The sequence below is a fragment of the Staurois parvus genome, unplaced genomic scaffold (assembly GCF_062004578.1).
Source record: "Staurois parvus isolate SC_StPar_1 unplaced genomic scaffold, SC_StPar_1.0 ptg000048l, whole genome shotgun sequence".
In the NCBI taxonomy this organism is placed as follows: Eukaryota; Metazoa; Chordata; class Amphibia; order Anura; family Ranidae; genus Staurois; species Staurois parvus.
Genome location: NW_028317844.1, coordinates 15,733,537 through 15,744,007, shown reverse-complemented (window position 1 = coordinate 15,744,007; position 10,471 = coordinate 15,733,537). Strand labels below are relative to the sequence as shown.

At 38.1% G+C, this 10,471-nt stretch overlaps 1 long non-coding RNA gene across 5 annotated transcripts in view; it reads right to left on the bottom strand.

Annotated features, from left to right (window-relative positions):
- Positions 1-360: 360 nt before the first annotated feature.
- LOC149470365 (uncharacterized) overlaps positions 361-10,471 on the bottom strand; it is a 102,361-nt gene continuing 92,250 nt past the window's right edge. For all 5 annotated transcript variants that reach the window (XR_016309144.1, XR_016309145.1, XR_016309142.1 and 2 more), the window contains one exon: positions 361-843. This is a non-coding gene — a long non-coding RNA (uncharacterized LOC149470365). The remainder of the gene's footprint in view (positions 844-10,471) is intronic.

The following is a 10,471-nucleotide window of genomic DNA, read 5'->3' as shown; positions in this document are numbered from 1 at the left end:
ATTATCTGCTCCTAGCCACATATTATCATTGGTTGTGCAATTAAATGACAAAAGAAATGTCCAGACCACTTGTGATTCCAGCTGCCAGAATGCACAGATTCTTAGTGCAGAGCATTGTTCTACTTTAAAGAAGATCTATAATTTTTTAACTGACCAACCCTACTCATATTTTTTTCTATTTTTAGTTTGTCTGTCTACTAAATTCTACACACTATCTGTTTTGCTGTTACTGATCCCCTGCCTGGTTTCTAATTTAATATCTTAACTGCCACATTTCTGTCCAATTACTCAATAAGATGCAAGATAGGTTATCTGAAATTAAAAAAAAAATGGTTAGTTTGTACAGACGTTTAATACTGCTTTGAGGGGTTTTACACTTTTAATCACAAAATAAAAATACAAATTCATGTGCCCAATAAAAATAAAACAGGGTATACAACTATCTCCTTAAACATTTCCCAAGTCCTCCTTTTTCATACAAATGGAGTATACTGAGGTAAACAAGAAAAGAAAGTGAATAATTAAATGCATTATTTTTGACGTTCATGCTTCAAAAATAGTTTAATACAAAACCTTCATCTTTCATTTTCTTTTCTTAAAAACAATAAAATATGTATTCAAAACAGATGGAAAAGAAACATTGCCGTGCAAAGACAGAAAGGTAAAACTTTTTTTGGAGAATGGGAAAGCTTTATTAACATACTAAACTCATATACAGAACAGAAAGTAATTAAGGTCATTCAGTCAAACCAACTGCATCAAACAGTAATTGACCCATTTACAAAAAGTAGAAAAATTCATCAGATAAAATATCTCCTATTGCCTCCTTTTCAAAAAGCAAACCTGAAACAATAGAGAACAAAATAAAGTAAAACATCTCAAATATTTTTTTCAAAACAATTGCATGCGATCAGTAATTGTTACATGATAATCATAACATTCTCTGCAAAAGCAATAGTTTATTATAGGATGCATGTAAACAAATTCTATGTATCAGACTTTCTACATCTGTCTTTACTTATGTCATATATACGAGAGTTTAGTAGATGACTCTTAGTTGGAATGCCTTTGTAGTAGCAACATGCTATATTAACCACTTGCCCTTCTGAGGATTTACCCCCCTTCCTGACCAGGCCATTTTTTGCATCATGGCGCTGTGTAATTTTAACAGACAACTGCGTGGTTATGCAATGCTGCACTCAAATTAAATTTATGTCCTTTTATCCCCACAAATAGAGCTTTCTTTTGGTGGTATTTTATTGCCTGTGTAGTTTTTATTTTTTGCACTATAAAAACAAAATCGTCAATTTTGAGAAAAAACAATATTTTTGACTATTTGCTATTAAACATGTCCAGTAAAAAAATTTAAAAAATCAAATGTCTTCATAAATTTAGGCCAATATGTATTCTTTTACATTTCTTTGCTAAAAAAAAATCCCAATACATGTAAATTAATTGGTTTACGTGAAAGTTATAGCGTTTACAAATGGAGGTATATATATTGAGATTTATTTATTTTTTTAACTTTTACAAGTAATGGCAGCTATCAGCAACTTATAGCGGGACTGCAGTGGACATTCTGACACTGGGGGAACTGACTTAATTTCACTGGACATCCCCAGTGACACCAACATTTAAGATATTAAATTAGAAACCAGGCAGGGGATCAGTAACAGCAAAACAGATAGTGCTAAAAAAAAAGCACTGACACTGTACTAATGGCACAGGGAAGGAAGGGGTTAACTTGAGGGGCAATCAAAGGGTTAACTGTGCGCTGGGTGTGTTTTACAATGGGGCAGTGTCTGTGTGCTTCAATGTGTGCCCAGAACAGTGTGCCCAAGCTGACAGGGAGGAGAACTGTTAGTAAACAAAACAGTTCTCCTCCCCGTCGGAGATCCTCAGTAATCACTGGCACTGGCGAGTAATCACCAGCTGGGACCCGGTGATTGACAGCCACGGCCACGAATGACCCCTACCCGGAAATGCAAAATCACGTGAAACATGTCAAGTTTTTTTGTTGTAATTTGCTGATCTAAACAAAGCCTTCCAGTGCTCTATTCCATGGATATAGGATATAGTGAATGCAGGGTCCTGGGTTTATTAACGCTTTCACCCCTTCATGCCAGCTGCCTTCTAGTCCATTAAGAGTTCTAAAAGCCATGAGGCGGAGGAGGGCTTTTAGGTCATGTGACCTCTGTGATAGCCAGTTGGGGGTCCCATGAGTTGTCAGTCTGCCCCTGTTCAAACCTTTTGAGCTTGAAGGTGGACATTATAGTCATTCATATTTAAACAAACTGTGACGGAGCATCTCTTTGTACGATCTTTGTATCTCAGAAAGCTCAAGCACTACAATTTCTTGTGGGTTAGCTCAAAAATGTCTGTTACTATGTAAATACAATGTCCAAGTGCATCAGTACATTATTAACAAGTATGCATAGTCTTGCATGGGAATACTGGCTGGCTGGACATTTTTTTTTATTTTAGTAGAAAGTAGAGTTCATTGATATCTACCTCCTTTCTTCCTGATGAAGCAGATCTAGCTGTCTGAAAAACACATCAAGTTATCTCCATCCCACCGTATACTTTGAAATTCAAAATGGCATATAAGGAGATATAAAAACACAATGGGGTTTATTTACTAAAGCTGGAGAGTCCAAAATCAGACTCCCTTCTGCATAGAAACCAATCAGCTTCCAGGTTTCATTGCCAAAGCTTCATTGAACAAGCTGAGGTTAGAAGCTGATTGGTTTCTATGCAGAAGGGAGGCTGATTTTGGACTCTCCAGCTTTAGTAAATAAACCCCAATGTGTCTGATTTATATCTTTAAAGTAATCAGTGAAGCAATGGTATATGGATTGAGAATAACAAATACGGAGGTTCCTGGTAATTACAAATAATATTTCATCACAAAATGTTATAATATGTTTTCAAATTGTGTAATAAATAATAAAGGAAACCACTATATGTTGGACTTTAAGGCGCACCTAGATTAGTATACAATGTACACCTAAACCTTATGAATTAAAATTCATACATTTATTAGGAAAAAATTGTTTAAAACATTAAAATTGCATCACATTCTAGGCAAATATGGCGTATTCATAAAGCCACAATATATTTAACAATAAAATAGGCATCGATTTACAGTAGTGATTTGGTGGGAGTCAAATCTCATATACAGTAGCATTTTTTAACATTACTGAACATAACAGCTTCCCTATTCTGCTGTTTATGGTTATTAAGATGGCAGCAGGTGCCAGCAGCCATGTTTGTTGTGATTGAGAATGGATGTACACTGTGGAATTATTCGGGGGGGTTTATTTTTAATAAAGGACTTGTCAAAAACTTTGGAGCTCCCCTTTTTTATAGGGTATTTCCTTATTCCAATAAGCCCCCTCCAGCAGACCCCCCCACAACCACTGGCCAAGGTCCCTGTTGACAAGGTACCTTCCTCATGTTAAGTGCATGGTTCAGGAGGGATGTGTATGCTTGCTTCCCCCTCTTTTCCTGACCTGCCAGCTTGCATGTTCAGATGAGTGTCTGGGTATGAACTCTGAGGGGGGTCCACATTTTTTTTGCATGGATTTCCTGTTTAAAATCTATACCAGTGTTGAAGACTCTAGTACAGAATTTGTTTTTTTGTGTGGTGTTCCCCATCAACATCCATACTAGACCCTCACCTCACCTAGGATAAAGGTCTCGGAATCCCCGGTTTTGTTTACAAACAGAATAATGCGGCCAAAGTTGTCATTTACTCAAAATCTTAGTGGCTTTTTTTTTGTAAATGCCAGTTTTACAGTAGTAGGTTGTAAGCATTGTAAACATACACAGGTTATGGGCACCCCAGGCATGTTATTGCATTTTTAATATTTAGCCTTAATCATTAAAATTGCTGCTGCCATAGGCTGCCTGCTCTTTCACAACACGGGGGGATGGACAGGTGGCATTAAATTCAAAGGGTAAATCCTATGGCCAAGGGGAAGGCCAGGTAGCAAAATTAGGTGTAGAGGAGTATGGCCATAGGCTGCCCACCCTTCATCAAATCAGGTCAGTAAAAAAAAAATGATAGGCAACCCTAAAAGAAGAGCTGCAGAGGTGCTCCCACATGAAGGTAGAAGGTGCTGAGCCAAATATTTCTAATGAGAAACTTCTCCCCCAACACAAACACTTCTTTTTCATACTGTTTTTCTTACTCCTTTTCCTCCCCTACTGTTCTTAATTCTTTGTGACTGTGGAAAAAAATGATTCATACTTGGTGAGGAACTATAGAAAACATTCTCCTTCCTCAAGTTCAGTGCCTTGTTTGTGTTTCCACATTTTAGCCTATTCTGTCTAATCATGTTCACATACTGTCCTGGTTCTGGCCAATTTTTACCAAACTATGTCGAAGTGGTATAGGCTATTTTTGGGAAATGTAGTATATGGAGACACAGAAGAGTGTTGCAGTGAACCTGGGGTGAGGGGTGTGCTATATTTTGGGTCCACAGTGTTCTGACATGTTTTTTTAAGGATGCTGTGGAATAAGGCAGCTCTTGAATAGATTGTCATGATCATTTGCATAACATAGTTTTATCGTCCCAAGCTGAAAGTTATCCAAAAGTTATCTAAAAAAATAATAAAAATCCAATTAATAGAAAAAAGTAGCTAAGGTATTGACAATTGAAGAGCTGGCTATCAATCAGGGGTTGCAGACAGATATTGGTCCAGATTCATGAACACAGACAGAAAATATTAAAAAAACGTACCCAGGCACTGCATTTCAAAGACCTTAAGCATAGTTTGTTAAAAGTAGATATCCCAACAATTCAGATCACATACAAACTTTAACATGATAATATTACTTATATTACTTAGAGTGATTATTTTTATTTGCATTTTTGTCTTCATAAATATCTTGTGATACTGATATAAAAAACATATGACAAGCTTTCGGTGTAATTAATTGTTAATGGCACCTCAAATGCGGTAAGAAGATGCACAGTTTTGCGTGTGAAAAACACAAAATGCACAGTTAAACAAAGCTCAAAAAGATACTTGAGCTTCCTTGTCACATTTGTCAAGTGTAGGGCAGCCCAATAAAATGAAAAACACACAGAAATGAGCACATGCGCAATGTGCTACAGTACACCCACCACCAGGGGAAGACTGACAACTCATGGGGCCCCCGGGCAATAGGGGATCATGAGGCCCCTGTGCCCTTGCCCAAACTCAAAAAAGCCTATGGAAAAGGTACCAGGGGCATCTCATGGGGCCCCTACTGACCCCGGGCCCTTGGGCAGTGCCCGAGTTTCCAAATGGTCAGTCCGCCCCTGGGTTTGAATGGTCCTCTTAGCATGGGAGAAAAAGAGGGAGGGTAAACATATTGCTCCCTCACTGCTAAACTGCAGCCTAACCAAGCTGCTTACATATTATCCAGTGATTAAACAATATCTGCTACCTGCTATCTGCCAGACATTTGGTAAGGGTTTACATCTACTTTACTAGACTTGCCAGTGCTACAAGCCATACACTAATCTCCCCCTATCCAGTGTCCATAACTTACTAATTGATATGAAAAAGAGAATTGTTGCTGCTTATACTAGTTGCAAAACTAAAAACTAAAACAATTATCAGGTGCCTGGAGCAGAAGAGGAGCAGTACAAGATAATAGACCTAAGAAGACAGAAAGTATAAATCCAGCTGCAGTAAAACCATGAAGATACTATGATAAAGCTCTTAACATTTCATTCACAGCTGCTGATTCCTGTAATTGTAGCCAATGGTGGATTTATTGAAAAAGGGATAAACAGGTAGGAGTGCTAGAGCTGCAACTTCCCCTGCATTTTGGTAGCAGCTTCCAGGTATGGAATTCTGGAATGTGGCATGAGCTTCATGTAATGTAGCTGAGAATATATTACAATGAAAGTGGACTGGGACACAGGTCAAACAATGTATCTTAGGATGATAAAACTTGTATTGCTGAACCTTTCACACAACCAAAGAGCATAGGTTTTATAAGGAGCTAAAGAGCTAGATACACAGTCACAGCATCTGCCAGATCAGCTACCTTACCAATTAGTGATTGATTAACTGTTTTTCCGCTGCCCTATAGCAGAAATACTGCTACAGGGTGGCACTGTTGTGCAAAATCACGTGTATACAGTAGACATGATTTCGCACTCCTGGGTAGTGGGCGTGCACGAGCCACGCATGCGCCCTACCCGTGCCGCCATTGGCAGCCTCACCTGTCGATCACCGGGTCCCGGCCACTGATTCCCGATCGCCGAGTATCACCGACGGGGGATAGATCTGTATGTAAACAATACAGATCTCTCCCCTGTCAGCTCCTGAACATTGCTTTGCATTGCTCTGCATAGCAAAGCAATACAAAGCAATGTGCTTACACAGTAGAACACACACACAGCACACAGTAAAACACAGTATAGAGTTAACCCTTTGATCGCCCCAAATGTTAAACCCTTCCTGCCCAGTGTCATTAGTACAGCATTAGTGCTTTTTTAGCACTGATCATTGTACAGGTGTCACTGGGGATGTCAGTGACAGTTAGTCAGTTCCCCCCAGTGTCAGAATGCCCACTACAGTCCTGCAGTTGTGCTATAAGTCACTGATCGCTGCCATTACTAGTATAAAAAAAAAATTCCAGTATCTGCCATTTGTAGACGCTATAACTTTCATGTAAACCAATTAATTTAAACATATTGGGATTTTTTTTTAGCGAAGACATGTAGCAGAATACATTTTTGCCTAAATTTATGACCAAATTTGTTTTTTTACATTTACTGGACACGTTTAATAGCAAAAATTCAAAAATATTGTTTTTTTTCTCAAAATTGTCAGACTTTTATTTTTATAGTGGAAAAAATAAAAACTGCAGAGACGATCAAATACCACCGACAGAAAGCTCTATTTGTGGGGAAAAAAATTACATAAATTTCATTTGGGTGCAGCATTGTATGACCGCGCAATTGTCAGTTATATTAACACAGCGTTGTATCGCAAAAAATGGCCTGGTCAGGAAGGGGGGTAAATCCTCTGGAGGGCAAGTGGGTAACCACACATCCTACACAAGCAAAAATTTTTTTTATCTTTATGTGGGACAAGAGTGTTTAAAGCTTTATTGTGCTGTTGGATTGCATTGTAAATCAATATAAATAATAGACTTGTGCCTTTTCATTTTTGTGGAAGCCAAATATTGTCTCATTCACTCCCATTTGTTCACACAGATAAAACAACATTTTGGCCATGCTATCCAACTGGCTTTTGAATGTTACGCATCTCTAACCCTTTCTGTCACGTGGATAAAACAACATTTTGGCCATGCTATCGGACTGGCTTTGGAGTGTTACTCATCTCTAAAATGTTGACGCTTAAAAGCCTTCAAACATGTAGAAGCTGCATTAAAATTGTGTAAGCAAAGTTATTATATCACTCCTAATGCTTGAATCACATCCATTTCTCACTAACAATCACAATTTCCTGCTTATTGTGACAGCAGTGATGTGATTTCTGTTAATGTTTTTTCTTACTTTGTTTCTGTTTCAATAACCCTCTTTTTTCAAAACCAAAAAGACAGTTAAAAATTGTAGGAAATCATCACCAAAGTTAATCAAGCAATAAGAACTTTTCAGTTTTTTTGACTGCGTGACAAGGTAGTTTTAAAACAAATTAATAGAAATGGCAAAAAATACATATTCAAATGACATAAATGCTGTAAGAGATTCAAATGGAAAGCTGAATAACAATAAAAAAGATTAATCGGCTATCTAGATCATACTGTGAAAAGAACAGAAACTTAGCTCATATTTAAAGCATTGCTTCATAATGAGGCATTAGGATCACTCCTATAAATTCATCCAGCCAGTTAAGGGAATGGCAGAGATTTAATCAAATGTCCAGACAGGGCATATTGCTGTTAAATTATATCTCTTCATGCTAATGTATTAATGTAGTTAGTTTCAATTGTGTCATCATGAGATGACCAGCACGGTATGTCATGGAAGACTGCTGACTATCAGCAGTAGGTAGAGTAGTAGGCACTTGTATTACATTTTTCTGATAAATCAGTTATTCTAAGTATTTGATATCTCTTTAAATATATTTCCTGAGTAACAATGGTTGTCATTTGTAAATAACTTAAGATCTTACATTTAGAACTGATTAAATGTTCACCGTGTGGTCATTTCAATATTGTAAGGGCTGCAACATGAGTTGTACTTTTCCCTTACTATTGATTATTTCCTTTATGCATATCGCTGCTGTATAGAGATTGGCATGACAATGATGTTCAAAGATGCCAAATAAGAATTGATCATGTCACACCTTTTATAGCCTATCCTGGCTATGCTGCCTTGCCACCAGGCAGCCCTTATAGAAAAATGACAAATGATAACCCCCCCCCCACAACCAACAATTCTCTGTTTTTTTGCTCTCCACCTCAGGAGAGTGGTCATGTTCTGTTCAGCTGTTCTCTTTTTATCTGGAAGATTTTTCTACTATCAACAGCTGCTGGTAGATTCATGCTGGATATGTTAAATCCAAGAAGTTTCTCCAGTCAGCCTATGAGTGCTCGTTTTCCCATCTTATACTGGTGTTCTTTTTGCGACAACCTTAAACTGCTGGAAGTTTCTCTCAAACATCCACAGCTACTGGTAGATAGAGGATGAGTTTGAGTTCAGTTTTACAGAGAATTCAACCCAAACTCTAGTCTGCTGAGTGGGCAAACTAAATGAGCAGATCTGGCCTGTTTAACCACCTGAATCTCTGGCTGCTGCTGCAAGAATTCATTTATTGATTCATTTAGTGGTAATGTTACCACCATCAAGGACTCCTGGCTCACCCACCAGCTTGTTTCACATAGTAAACAAGACATCCAGGAGATGCCAATACCAAGTGACACTACTGACCAAGTATGGTTACAGCCATACTTGGTCAATGACACCAGGCAGCTTCACCAGCTTGTTTACATTCAGCAGTAATTCCAGAAGCTGTCAGCTGTTGTGGCAGTCGGTCCGGAGCAGGATTATCATACATGGGTATTGGGGTTTTTGTTAGCGGGTTGTTGGGGTATAACTCATCAAATTAATTAATTTACTGTACAATGCTGGAAAATGTGATACTAATAATGCAAAAATAGCTAAATTTCTGTTATGGATTTTGGGGGTACCTCATACTTTTTTTGCTTGTTTTATGAATGGGATGCTCCCTTAAAATTCATACTAAAACCCCATATTGTTGTTTTTTTGTTGTTGTTTTTGTTTGCATTACATTCATATCAGACCTTTATCAAGGAATAGGGTCTGGTATGGATTTTTAGAGGAACCCTATGATATTTCTGTGTGCAGTCCCTCAATAACATCATGTGAATTTTAGAGGAGACCCCAAACCTTTTTTTTTGTGGGGTCCCCTTTAAAATCCATATTAACCCTCATCAAGGATTTCGGGCAACCCCACACAGTGTTTTTATCCTAAGTTCCCTCTTACAATCTCTTCCAGGCCCTCATCTAGGATAAGGGTCTGGTAAAGATGAAGGGAACCCCTGGATGCTTCGTTTACAAAATGTCAATGTCATTTGGTGATTGACGATTTAAATGGTATTTTTTTCCTTTGTAAAAGTCACTTTTGCTTTAGTACATAGAGGTAAGCTACTTCCCAGGCAGGTTTACGGTTTCCCCCAAGCATGTTATTTAAGAGATTTTACATTTTTAATGTTTCACTGTCAGCATTATCAAAAAAGCTGCTCAATGTCAAAAGGTATTTTTTAAAAATGCATTGCTACATGTTCACCCTGGCTCCCCATGCCCTTTGTTTTGCAACTCCTTGACTATTAGCATGGAAAACAGAGAAAGACTAGTTTAAACATTTTTGGATGTGTTCACCAAACCTGCCCTCGAATCAAACCAAAGCAGATTTGCTCATTACCATGTTAAAAAAATAATGTCTTGCAATGTCAAAAATATAATGTCCCACAATATCTAAAAATGGCTAGCTGGGAAGTGTAATGGCCATAGTTTTTTTCTCTCAATGTCACTTTTGTTGTAGTACATTCTACAAGCATGCCACCTCATGTGCAGGTTTCAGGCATCTTATTAAAATGAATTGTGTATTTTAAAATTGCCCTTTAAAGGGTTAGCTTACCCTTATTAAAAAAAAACTGTCTATGAGGGTAGGGGACACTTGTAGATAATAACAAACCGTGCAGTGGTCTAAAGTTACATATAACCTTTGCCATAGGTGTAGGCCATTTACATACCTTCTGAAGACTGGCTGAAAAACTTACAAAGATGACATCATCCTGTCCTGCCTTGTTGCTGGCATGTTGCTAAGACACTCCCAGCTGATTCAATCTCACTCACATGTGCTTTCTCTCCCCTGTTGCAGTAACTCTGAGCTCAGTGGTGATGTGATCAAGGAGATAGTGGACCCCACATGCACAGGGGTTTGAGAGCTCACTCCAGTGATGGTGGAGGTGACC